The sequence below is a fragment of the Elgaria multicarinata genome, chromosome 2 (assembly GCF_023053635.1).
Source record: "Elgaria multicarinata webbii isolate HBS135686 ecotype San Diego chromosome 2, rElgMul1.1.pri, whole genome shotgun sequence".
NCBI lineage: Eukaryota > Metazoa > Chordata > Lepidosauria > Squamata > Anguidae > Elgaria > Elgaria multicarinata.
The window spans coordinates 90,048,384-90,061,742 of NC_086172.1; the positions used below are offsets into that span (position 1 = coordinate 90,048,384).

General features: G+C 44.0%; 1 protein-coding gene across 1 annotated transcript in view; it reads right to left on the minus strand.

Annotated features, from left to right (window-relative positions):
- IGF2 (insulin like growth factor 2) overlaps positions 1-13,359 on the minus strand; it is a 960,921-nt gene that overhangs the window by 880,914 nt on the left and 66,648 nt on the right. The window lies entirely within an intron of this gene.

Sequence of the window (13,359 nt, forward strand, 5' to 3'; positions counted from 1 at the left end):
AAGAGGGAGGAGGTAGGGGGCCCTTACCTGGCGGCACTCCCTGCCACTGCGAACTCCGATTCGGAGCCGGAGCTCCGCAGTGGAGCGGAGCGGACCCTAGGCGGATCGAGGTGGGGCGGAGCGGGCCTGATCCGCAATTTGCAGATCGGGCGTGAAAAGGATCGGGGGGGGGGGGGTCCATGCACATCCCTAACATTAAATGTGTACCATCTGGGTGAAAGCATTTTATTTTTCTCTAGAGTAAGTTTGTGGGGGGCTGATCCAAACTGGAAACAATGGAAATGAATAGGAGCTGGTTATATCTTCCCACCCGGCCACTTTCACCTTAAATTTCCCTACAGACATGGGGGCTAAAGAAAGGGGGGATTCCATTGGCTCTCTTCCCATAAATATGAGGTGACCCATCTTTAGCCCTTGAAGATCTTTTGGCTAAGTTAAGAAAGACACTTTCTGTACGAGTTCTGTTCTTGGTTCCTTCTCTCTACACACAATGACCAGGTTTGGACAACACACTGCAGCTCCTCATGAGTTATTTAAACCATGATGAGCCATGTTGCCTAAGGGCTCCAGATTGCATATCCAACTCTGCTCAGGGTTTGTCATGTGATGTGAACCGAGTGAGCACGGACTATACATCAGTTGAACAATCCTCACATAACCCTTGCATAATCCGTGATCAGATTTGCACAATACAACAACCTCCAAGTGAGTGTTGCACATTCAAAATGATAGATGCATGTGTCCCGCACATGCTGCAGCCTTGCTATGGGTTAAACCCACAGTGGGCAAACAGCTGGTCGTCAGCTCGTTAGCCACTGTGTGGACAGAATGCTAGATTAGATGGGTCCTTGGTCTGATCCAGCATGCCTCTTCTTATGTTCTTCAATTACTAATGTTTCTAACTGAACTGAGACATTAGTTCAGTTGACATGATCTCATCAAATTCCATGGTTTTCACTATTACCTGTATAGTGGTCCAGATTGGGATCCAGAGTGGATCGGGGGGTCCCTGCACAGTCCTAGTTTCTATATCTCCATTATGTTGCACTGTCATATCCAGAAAGTGAATCTGTCGTGTGGACTGGTCTAGGCTCAGACTGATGGTGGGGTGGAATTTATTGAAATCCTGGTGGAACTTTATCAGAGCCTCCGTTCATGACTCCAGATAATAAAGATGCCTTCTGACACCTGAGGAAGATTCTGACACTTGAGGACAGCCAGTATGGTGTAGTGGCTAAATGGGAGTCAGGAGATCTGGGTTCTAGTCCCCACTCGGCCATGGAAACTCACTGGGTGACTTTGGCCAGTCACAAACTCTCAGCCCAACCTACCTCACAGGGTTGTTGTTGTGAGGATAGAATGGAGAGGACGAGGAGGATTATATATGCCGCCTTGGATTCCTTGGAGGAAAAAAGGTGGGATATAAATGTAATAAATAAATAAATGTTCTAAGGAGCTGAGAAATCATTGTTCTAAGTCAGCCATGAAGATTTTGCCATACTGTGGGACTGCGCAAATAGCCAAGGCAGTGCCATTGATCTGAAGATACATGTTCTCTTGAAAGGTGAAGCAGATGTAGATAATGACAAAATGGCTGAGTTTAGTGACTAGATATGCTGATGGCTTGTAGTCTATCTCTATGGTGGATGTTGGTGTAAATTGCCTCAACATCTATGGGTAGCTAGGATGGTGTTTTCTTGGAGATTCAGTGGACAGTGACTATGAAATTTAAGCCAGAATATATGTGTTAATCTTTAAAGTATCACTACACCCTTTGCTGTTTACTGCAACCAATTAAGTTGGCTACCTCTCTGGAAACTACATATTGATGACTCTCAGTTATAAGTCTCTACCTATTATTTTATCCCCGACCTTCCTCTTATTACCTATTGACAATATCATCACCCATCCTTTTGGCCAGCATGAAGCCTTGGTGTAAGTTTGATTCTTGGCCCTTTTGTCTCCTCTCTATCTTTTGGGCTAAATGCCCTGGCTATCTCTTGCATTGACTACTACAACTGTCTCCATTTTGGCTTTCCCATGTGAACTCATCTCATTTCTCCACCATCCCACAGCAGCCACCTCACTTAGGATTGCTCTGCCTGTACCTACTGATTTCAATTGCTAGTCAATATCCTCCTAAGGCCATCTTCTATGAAACATACAAGATATAGAGATAACATTTTCCATGCCTCATGACTCTGTTGAGCTTTTTAAAATCAGAAATAAGTTTTAGCTTTTACAAGCAATCCACTTCCTCCCACCTGAGTAAACAGTCACATCCATTCAAGGTATGGTTGTTGGTACCCTAGTGAGGTCACAAAGGATGCTGCCTTGGCATCATCCCAGCAATCTAAATCTGTATCTTCATGAACCCTGGCAGAAAGCTACTGAGGCCTGGCCCTTGGCATCATCTCATCAAGGTGTAGGTGCTGAACTGGTTCCCCTTCTATGGCAATGTTCTGGAATGGAACAACAACAACAGAAATACAGGTTGAATGAACCACTATGGGTTTGGGTGCTGCGAAAGTCAGTCAAAAACAAAGAGGCTGAGGTGGAAGGATCAGATTCTAAGGACAATAGAATCCTAAAATAGATCACCTTCATAGAATAAATATCAAAAGTTTGCTTAATGCCAGCAGCAAGCAGTACAGCAACAAAGTGAAGGTTTTCCAACATTTTCTACTGCTGGGGTAGGGAATTTGTGGCTCTCCAAGTGTTGTTGGATGGCACATCCCATCATGCCTGACAATTGGCCAAGCTGGATGGCGCTGATAGGTGTTGGAGTCCAGCTGCATCTGAAGAGCCAAAGGTCCCTGATCCCTGCATGAGGGGTGTACAGAAGGTACCCTTTTCTTTTTAGCTTTGATTTTAGTACGCTCTTAAATTTTAGTTTTGGTTTTTCATTGTTCTCCATGGTAATAATAACCACAACCTTTCCGAAGCTGGTTCTCTGGTGCTTTCTTATCCCTAGACAAACTTTTCAGTGGCTCCCACTCATGAGTGAAATGACTGGAGGATGGCAAGAAGTCATAGCACAGAGAAGAAGAACTATCCCTGGCTGCCAGCAGGAGTTAGAGAATAATCATCATTGGTGAACAGTGGGGCATGTCTGGGAAGAGGTGAAACGTGCCTTTGAGAGGATGGGAGAGTAAAGAGGGGAGTTTTAAAAAACCCTGCCTAGTCCAGGTTGCAAAAAAGCACTTTTCTCAGGGATGTGGTCAGTAAATTGTGAGCACAGGGGCCAGTGTCTCCCTCCCCTTCATTTGGGGATAGATGTGGGAGGGCTCATAGGCCTCTCTCTCTCCTTCAGTTGTGCAGCACTAGCATGAGGTCTCATGGGCCGGTCTCTCTTCTTTACTAGGTAGCACCAGCATGAGGCACTGCCCAGTCTCTCCCTCCTTCAGGCAGGCAGCATTGGCATGAAGTCACAATGACCAGTCTCTCTTCATCCGATAGGTAGAATCAGTATGAGTCACAATGGCAAGCCTCTCATCTTCAGGTAAGCAGCACCTGCAATTAGGCTACAATAGCCAGTCTCTCTCCTATAGGCAGGCAAGCATCACCATGAGGACACATTGGTCAGTCTCTCTCACACTGAGGCAGGGAGAATCAGGAAACAACCTCTTCCTTGCAGGAGTGAGCATATGCAAATTCTCTCTTATTGAGGTGGTCTCCCTCTCACTGAAATGGGGGCTGGGCAGCCTGTGGGCAGTAAGTATGGAGAGGAGGAAACTTCATAGGTAGGCACCCTAACAATTTCAGGGTTTCTGTTAAAGGGCAGAACTAGATTGAATAGGCCAAAGTTATAACGCAGTCGGTTTCTGGTTGAACAGAAATGTTTTAATGGTAAGTGCAGTTCAGCCATGGAACCAATTACCTTGAGGGGTGGTGGGCTCTGCTGGAGCTCTTCAGGCAAAGGGTGGATGTCCATCTGTTGGAAGAAAGTCTAGCTTTGGATTTCCTCCATCAAAAAGGTAGGTGGATTACATAGACCCCCGACACACACACACACACACTCACGTACACATGGTGTGACCTGGTAGAGGTAGAGATGAGGCTTCAACTTGCAGCATGGTCCTGGGATGGGGGTGTGGAAGGGGAGGGAGGGAGCGCAGATGGACACAATCCATAGACCCAGGATGAGTGCAGTCCATGGTTTGCAACCCTTGCTGCTTTAACAGAATTTTACAGCTCAGTAGCTTCACTGGTGGTGTTTAGCTTAATGTGCATTTTTTGGCTGCTTTTCTGTTTCATACATTGATAGTTTGTTATTTTTTGACACTTTGATCATCGTTTTATGACTGTTGTATCTTGTTTTAACTTGGATGATGCCTTGGGAAACTTTATGTAAGATTGAAAGATGGGGTGAAAACCCCTTAAACAAATGATAAATGAATAAACATAAGAGTGAAGAACAAGGTAGAAAGATTCGGGGGGCAGGGGGCAGCCAGCAAGCTCACCCTGGTCTTGGCAGTGTGCCACTCTGGGGTATCACCAGGACTGGAGTATTAATGGACATGTAACCTTCAGGTACAGCAGCTGCTCCAGCAATCCAGGTGTCATGTGGCAACAGCGTGGACTCACAGAGTTGCCTGCACAAAGAACTTAGGAATATAAGCAGACCCATGCTATAGGACCAAAGGCCTATCCAGTCCAGCATTCTGTGCCACAGTGGTCAACCAGGTGCTTATGAGAAGCCCACAAGCAATAGCACCCTCCCACTCATGTTCCCAAGCAACTGGCATTGAGAGACATACTGCCTCTGATAATGGAGGTGGCATATTGCCATCATGACTGGGAGCCACTGACAGCCTTCTCCATGAATATGTCTAATCTGTTTATGGTGTCATCCAAGTCGGTAGCCATCACTACATCTTGTGGAAGTGTATTTCATAGTTTGATTATGCACTGTGTGGAACTGTTTACTTTTGCTTCTACTGGATCTTCTACCATTCGGCTTCATTGGATGATCCTGGGTTCTAGTTAGAGGGTGATGGTGGTTCCTACCCATTTTCTCTACAGCATGACTAATTTTTATGCACCTGCTTGCTCATCTTTCTTCAAAGTTCAAAAGCCCCCAAGGCTTGTTTCTCTAGCCCCTTGAACATTTGGGCTGCTCCTTTCTGAACCTTTTCTACCTCTACGATAACTGAATGGTGCCTGCATGGGAAACCCCCTTACATCTTGTATTGGAGGGAAGCTGCTCATCCATACTTTTAAGAGGCATTTCCGAGAGACAAGCGAAAGCCCTGATAATTCCTTGAAAATGCTTCCAGTTCTACATGTGAGGCCAATGTTAAGTGGAGCTGCAATGTGTTGTAGTCATTTGTAAAGACTGCAGGAGGCTGCATGTTATCAGTTAAAATATTACAAGAATACAGGATAAATATTGCAAGAATGTAGGTATCAGAAAAAGATATAAGTCTTGTTTCTGAAACCATGACAAGAATATAAACCTTCTGGATGGGGTAAATGGATAGCAGATTTATCAGAAATATGATAGATTTCATCAGGGCCAGTGGATTTTTTAATCACGCTTCAGCATTAATTAACACAAATGTAATCATCACCCTAAATCCCAGTCAAGTCTAGATTTCAGTGCATCAGTGTCACTTCAGTGTAAAGACAGTTTTAAAATTAATTGGAACCAGGGGTCTTTGTCAAAAGCAGGGACACCAAATAAGTGTTATCTAAAATAAAAAACCATGGAGGGAAAACTTCTATACTTAACAAAAATAAGCTAAATAAAAATTAACAAACCTGAATGCAGTGTTTTGTTTTGAACTTCTCAGCCACTTGTATACGTATCACACTCAAGTTGGATTATCATTCCTTAAGCTCTCTTAATAATATGAACGCGACCTTGAGTGCAATATGGTAGAAAGGGCAGCTGAGTGAGGATGATGGGAACTGTAGTCAAAGACATCTGGAGGGCACCAGGTTGGAGAAGGATTGTTTAGATTCTTGGAACAGAAAGCTTTCACTGCCTTGCAAAACTGTTAGCTAATGAGGATCACTATGCCTTCCTAGGAAAAGAGGTCTAAATGTCCACAGACATCCTGGGGGAGGCTCTGTTCAGTCCTCCAGAGACCTCATTCTATTGTGTTAAGGGGATTTTCTTCTTCAGTGATGTTATATATTTAAAAATGTATTGTTACTCATCCCTGTAGTAACCTGTGGCTGCGAGAGCTGGACCATAAGGAAAGCTGAGCAAAGGAAGATGCTTTTGAACTGTGGTGTTGGAGGGAAATTCTGAGAGTGCCTTGGACTGCAAGAAGATCAAACCAGTCCATACTCCAGGAAATAAAGCCAGACTGCTCACTTGAGGGAATGGTATTAAAGGCAAAACTGAAGCACTTTGACCACATAATGAGAAGACAGGATACCCTGGAGAAGAGGCTGATGCTAGGGAAAGTGGAAGGCAAAAGGAAGAGGGGCCGACCAAGGGCAAGATGGATGGATGATATTCTGGAGGTGACAGACTTGACCTTGGGGGAGCTAGGGGTGGCGACAGCCGACAGAAAGCTCTGGCATGGGCTGGTCCATGAAGTCATGAAGAGTCGGAAGCGACTGAACGAATAAACAACAACAACTCATCCAAAGTCTGGAGGAGGAGGAGGAGAGAGGTCATGCATTTCAGTTACTTAGGCTGCAATCCTACGGTCCCTGAGACAGTGTCTGTCTCAGGGATAACCAGGGCATATGCCTTTTCTTTCCTGGGACTCCAAGCATCCAACTGATGGAAGAGGCTGACAAACACAGCATATTCTGTTATTGCCCTCTGTGCTTTTATTACTGGATACTGGTGGCTCCTATTTTAGTGGGGCTGTGAATTCATTCTGGGTTGCAGTCAGAACCAGCCAGAATTCTAAAGGATCTGGACAGGTCCTATAGAGTTCTGACTGCAACCCAGAATGGAGTCACAGCCCCACTAAAATAGGAGCCAGCAGCTTCCACTGGCATTTTTAGCCTTTTTTCTGTAACGTTCAATACTGGCCACTGTTGGAGAGCCAGTGTGTTAAGAGTGTTAGACAGGAGTCAGGAGATCCAGGTTCTAGTCCCCACTTGGCCCTGGAAGCTCACTGGGTGACTTTGGGCCAGACACAAACTCTCAGCCCAACCTACCTCGTGGGGTTGTTGTTGTGAGAATAAAATGGCAGGCCTATCCAGTGAAATTTTAGAATGTTTTTAGGATGTTTTAAGGATGTTTTAAAGATGTTTTAATTGTGCATGGTATGTTTTTAATCAGTTTTTAATGTGTATTTTATATCATGTTTTTATACTGTTTGTTTTATACTTTGAATGGTTTTAGTTTTTGTGAACCGCCCAGGGAGCTTCGGCTATTGGGCAGTATAAAAATGCAATAAATAAATAAATGGAGAGGAGGAGGAGAATTACGTACGCTGCGTTGGGTTCCTTAAGGAGGAAAAAAAAGTGGGATATAAATGTAATAATAAATAAATAAATAAATAAATACTGCTAGATAGATGTAGAATGAATCCATTCTGATGGGAACTACTTCAGCGTGGATCTTTTCTGCACAACTCCAATAGCATCAGATGTCTGTTACCACATGGGAGGAGCTGATGATGTCGCTCCTTCCCATGCCTGCATTGCTCCAGTTTCTGAAAGGGCGATGCTAATATGGGAAGAAACCATGCTGCCAGCTCTTCCCCTCTGATTCCAGAAGTGGGACGCAAAGGACACTCACCTTGCGGCAACTTCCATGCAACTGAAAAAATGTCAGGAAGAAGCTCTGTTGAGGCCATTCTTATATCCTTGCTTGCAGAGACCATTCCACAATTTCCCTTCAATCCCAGGATTTTGGCTCCCTTTCTTCATATGATGGTTCATGAGAAAATGCTAGCCATCAATAGTTGTAGCTGCACTCCATTGTTGTTGTTGTTGTTGTTGTTGTTGTTGTTTTAAAAGATGCAATGTTTTAGACCCTAAAATTTAGAGAATCAAAGTAGATAAGACATAAACCATGGTCCCTCCAGCAGAGGGGAGTGCTGTGAAAGGAGCAGATAGAATCCAGTATTTCTACCCTCATCCTTTCAGAGAAGGAGAAGACACAAGCACCATATTGCTTTCCCTAGAAGTTTTGCTAGCTCAGATTTGATGAGTCAAGAACTGAGTCAGCAAATGGCACCAGTCCAGCCCACCACTTCCTTGAGGACACAATTGTCTTGCTTTAGCATAGGAGTTAGACTGCTCTAGATATGCATCCCTACCCAACTTCCTGTTTCTCCAGTATTAGGCTCATTATTACCTAGGTCATTTTAGACAAGGTGTTTAGCATCTGCTTGTGCTTGTTCACTCACAGAAGCTTGTGGGTCCTTTTCATGACATTGTCAACCTCGGCTGCCACTCTTGCCTTTTTTTTTAGGTTTATTCTTCCATTTTATAAATTGCCAAAAATGCAGAAACAACAGCAACCCCAAACCTCTATCAATGAGGTGGTGTAATTCAAGAATCGTGCAATTTTGTAGAAATCTTGCAATGCCATCTATTGGCAGTATAAATGAAACATATGGAACCTGGAAAATCAAAGGGAGGGGCAGAGGTGAGTGCGTGTATTGTGCCATTGTAAACCTGCAAAGACTTTGGAAGAGGAAGCCCAGGTAAGGTTGTGGAATTTTTCCTTAATGTAGAGAACCTCTAGTACTTCAGGATACTTACTTTGCCCACCAAATGGCTTCTGTAAAGGCATAAGCTCCTGCCCCTTGTGGTGGAGTGGGGCAGAGCAGATGACCATAATAACTATTAGGACTTAGGCCAGGGCAGGATCTACACTACTGCTTTTAATGGTTTATAAGGGTTATGACAACTGTTCAGGCCCAGGACACATTACATATACCGTTTTCATACCATTTTAAAAGTGTTATATCCTGCTTGGTGTAGATCAGGCCCAGGTCATGTTAGCCTCATAATGAAGGAACACCCTAAAAGCAGCCAAGCCTGATGCATACTTTGAGGTAAATATTTGTGACACTCCCATGTTTTCCCACCACTTCTTCCATTTTCTCCTTCCTTCCTTCCTTCCTTCCTTCCTTCCTTCCTTCCTTCCTTCCTTCTACCTCTCCCTATATATCACTATCACTCTCTCACAAACACACTCTCTCACAAACACACACACACAAATCCTTTAAGGAAGAAAGGATGGAGAGGATGGAATAGCTTCCCAGACACTTTTCAATGGTAGCATGAAGAGCTGTCCATGTGGAAACAACCATTGACTCCTTTAGTAGGTCCTCATAAACCACTAGAAGGAAAGGAATCCACCCATCCATCTTTTCAGATAACAGCAACAGTATTCAGAGTGTCTAAGGTGAGAGCAGCCATGGGTGGGAGGGGCCATGGCTCAGTGGTAGAGCACCAGCTTTGCATACAGAAGGTCCCAGGTTCAATCGCTGGTGTACCCAAGTAAGCCTGGAAGAATTCCTGCCTGAAATCGTGGGCAGCCATCGCTGCCAGGCAATGTTGACAATACTGAGATAGATGAACCATTGATCTGACTCAATAAGTCAATTTCTATGTTCTGCTGCTGAAGAGAGAATTATAGCGGGTGTGTCCAGGAACACAGGGCAAGACAGGTGGTAGGTAAATGTTTGAAGTCACTGTTGCTTGTTCAGGGTGCCAGAAGAGGAGCATAATAGTCTCCCATGATTGTGTCCCCACTGCACATTTGGGGTGCCTTTTCCTGTGGTGAGTGAAAGGCCACAGTCAAAGTGCTGAAGCTAAGTCTGAAAAATAACTTGGCACAGTTGGGATATTCATCAAATATTTCCCTTCCATCACCAATTTGTTCCATTATTCATTGCTGGCCTGGTCTGGCCATCTCAAACCATTTCCTTTCCTTTCATGTTTACACCCTTCCAATGGTTTTAAAAATATATTTGGAGGGTGGGTGGTGGGGACAAAGATAACAAGGCATTGGGGGAGGAGAGGTGTAAATACATTACGTAGCTCTTTCTTTTACTCACTAGTGTTTTAAAGGATTTTGGCTTCATGCCACCTTTCTCGGTTATTACTCCATTTAGCTGCTCTATGCACTGAATAAATAAATACATGAAAATTGCTAGCCAGCTAAGTTCATAGACACACACACACACACACACACACACACACACACACACACACACACACTTCTTGTGATGTTCTCAAGTGCACTTGTTGTTTTTCATGTAAGGAAAAGGGATTTTGAGGTCGCACAATGAATAAATGATCGTACAAGACTGCAACTTGCTTCATTATGTAGAAAAGCAAGCATGAAATAGCACTGGTGGACAAAACGCACCAGGGAGTGCTGTCCCAAACCTTTCACTTCTTTCCAGTAGCAAGGGGTAGGTAGACCAACCCTTCCCAGCAACTCTGTCCAAGACTGTATAAAGTGTATTTCTACTTTTCACATGATGACAAATCTCCCTATCTTGCTGCTTCTAAAAATGAAACGTTCTGCTTGTAAATGAAACATCATTTCATACAATGCAGGAAGTAATATTCTGCTTACCCTGAATTTTCATTCCAGGATGTGGTAGGAGGGCATTCTTCCCCATTGGGATGTCCCAGTGCCTCAGTGAATAGCAGGCTAAATCAAGGTTGAAGATGCATCCATGTTGGACATAGTTAGAAAAAGAATTGAAACTAAAACTGCCAATACCTTACTGCCTGCATACAGATCTACAGTGTACATTTTTGGTCATTCCAACTAAAAAAATGGACATTGTAGAGTTAGAAAAGTTGCAGTAATGTGCAACCAAAATGACCAAGGGGGCTGGAGGAACTCCCCTGTGAGAAAAAAGTTACAACGCGGGACTGTTTAGCTTAGGGGGGAAAGGGATTATGAGAAGAAATCATAGAGATCTTCAAAATTATGCATGGTGTGGAGAAAGTGATAGGGAGACATTTTTCTCCTTCTCCTATAATACTAGAACCTGGGATCATCCTATGCAGCTGTAAGGTGGGAGATTCAGGACAGATAAAAGGAAACACTTCTTCACAATATAACTATGAGGCAACAGTGTGAGGTGGCAGCTAAGAAGGCTAATCCAATCTTGGGCTGCATTAACATAAACATAGTGCGTCCAGATCGCAGTTAGTAAAAATTCTGTTCTATTCTGCATTAGTTAGACCACATTTGGAAAACTCTGTCCAGTTCTGAGCACCCCATTTTAAGAAGGACATTGACAAGTTGGAGTGCATCCAGGGAAGAGCAACCGGGATGGTGAGGGGTCTGGAAACCAAGTCCTATGAGGAACAATTGATAGAGCTGGGTATGTTTAGCCTGGAGAAAAGAAGATTAAGAGTTGACATGATAGCGGTCTTCAATTATCTGAAAAAGAAGATGGAGCAGACTTGCTCTCTGTTGCTACAGAGAGCAGAACTAGAACCAACAGGTGTAAATTGCAGGGAAGCAGATTTGAGGTAAACGTTAGGAGAAACTTTCTAACAGTGAGAGCTGTTTACCAGTGGAACAGATTTCCTTGGGAGGTGGTGGGTTCTTCTTTGCTGGAGATATTTAAGCAGAGGCCGGATGGCAATCTGTCAAGGATGCTATACCTGCACTCTGCAATGCAGGGCATGCATTGACCCAGGGGTTGGATTAGATAATCTCAGAGGTTCCTTCCAACTCTATGGTTTTCAGTTGAATGTTGACAACTCACGCTGGAATTCACTTCCAGAAGTTGCAGTGATGGCCACCAGTTTGGAAGACCTTAATGGGGGCTTAGACCAATTCATGGAGGATTGGGCTATCATGATGGTTATGTCCTCTGTGTATGCCTCTGTGTGCCAGTTGCTGGGGAACATGAGCAGGAGGGTGCTATTGCACTCATGTTCTCTTTGTGGATTTCCCACAAGCAGCTGGTTGGCCACTGTGTGAACAGATTGCTGGACGACATTGGCTTTTGGTCTGATTCAGCAGGGCTCTTCTTATGTTCATTTCCTCCCCCAGACTGATGCAGCAGCATCTCATGACTTCACTAAGGAACAAATAGAGCAGCACCAAAAAAGAAAGAAGAAGAGTTAACTATTAACAGAAGAATGTTAGACAAGAGAGAGAGAGAGATGATCATTCCTAGGTTTTGAACTCATTATCTCTAGCAATACACAGAAGTTATCAGTAAGACACATGAATGGTGAGAAGAATGCCCCCCCCACATACACACACACATCCTGCAATGAACATACATAATGAGTAAAATTTTATTTTCCTAGCAGTTGACAGGAGGGCATTCTTCAAACTGAGAAGACTGAGTTGTGAACTTTGCTTGGCTCTTTTGTCTACTTTCATCTCTAAATGGAATAAATAAATAAATTCTGGGTTTGCCTTTGAATTTCCATTCTTTTTGGCAGGGGGAAGGCAATTATAATGGGGAAGGCCATCTCCTCCAGATGAAAGGTAGGCTTCAAGATTGATTTGAAGGGGGTGGTCCTACTTCTCAATCCCCAGACACTGAATACTGAGAAAGTTTCTGCACTATAGTCTTCAACAACAGCTATGACAACAATGATCAATTATGCAATGAGCAGCTCAAGTATGAAAAGTTTAATAAGGAACTGAAAATCAAGGGAGTTTCCCCTTCCCCACTAACACCTTGGGCATTGTGGGGAGAATTGGATATGTAGACTGAAAGATGAAGAGAAGAGTTGCCCCCTCTGCAGGTGATCCACCCAAAAAGATCCTTAGGGACATTTCACCTATGGCTGCAGAATCTTTGGGGGATTCATCCAATTGCCAGAGGACCTGGAAAGAAGTTCAGAGCTTCCACAGTTCTTGAAGAGAGCAGATCTTTCCCAGATTTCTGAAACCACCCAACAAGGGCTGTCTACAGACATGTGGTTGGTTGAGGGAGATCTGAACATCAGAAAGATATTCGTCTCTGGAATAGCTGCAGGATGTGAAGAGGAGATTCAGGACATAAGCTGAATCATTCATGAGTTCTGGTGTAAGATGTTCTGAAGAAGGAGCGTGAAACTCTCAAAAATGGCCAGGGGTGATTAATTCTTCTGGGCTCAAATCACTTTGGAACTATGTACATCTTGTCTTAAAAAGAATGACTACAAGTCCTGGTTGCTGTATCAACTCATCCTAGTTAGCCTATTTCTACCTATTATATGAATTAGAAATGACGTAATTAGCTCTTCACACTAGCTCAGGGGTCCCCAACACAGTGCTCATGGGTCACCATGGTGTCCACGGGCACTTCCAGAGGCACCCACACAGTTCTTCACTCCATGTCCCCTTAAAAGCTCTTCATTCCACATCAGGTCCATGTCCTGAACCTCCGTGTTCCTGAACCTGCTGCTGCTGGGCAGTTCAGCGGGCAGGAAAAGAAAGCATGGCAAAGGAAC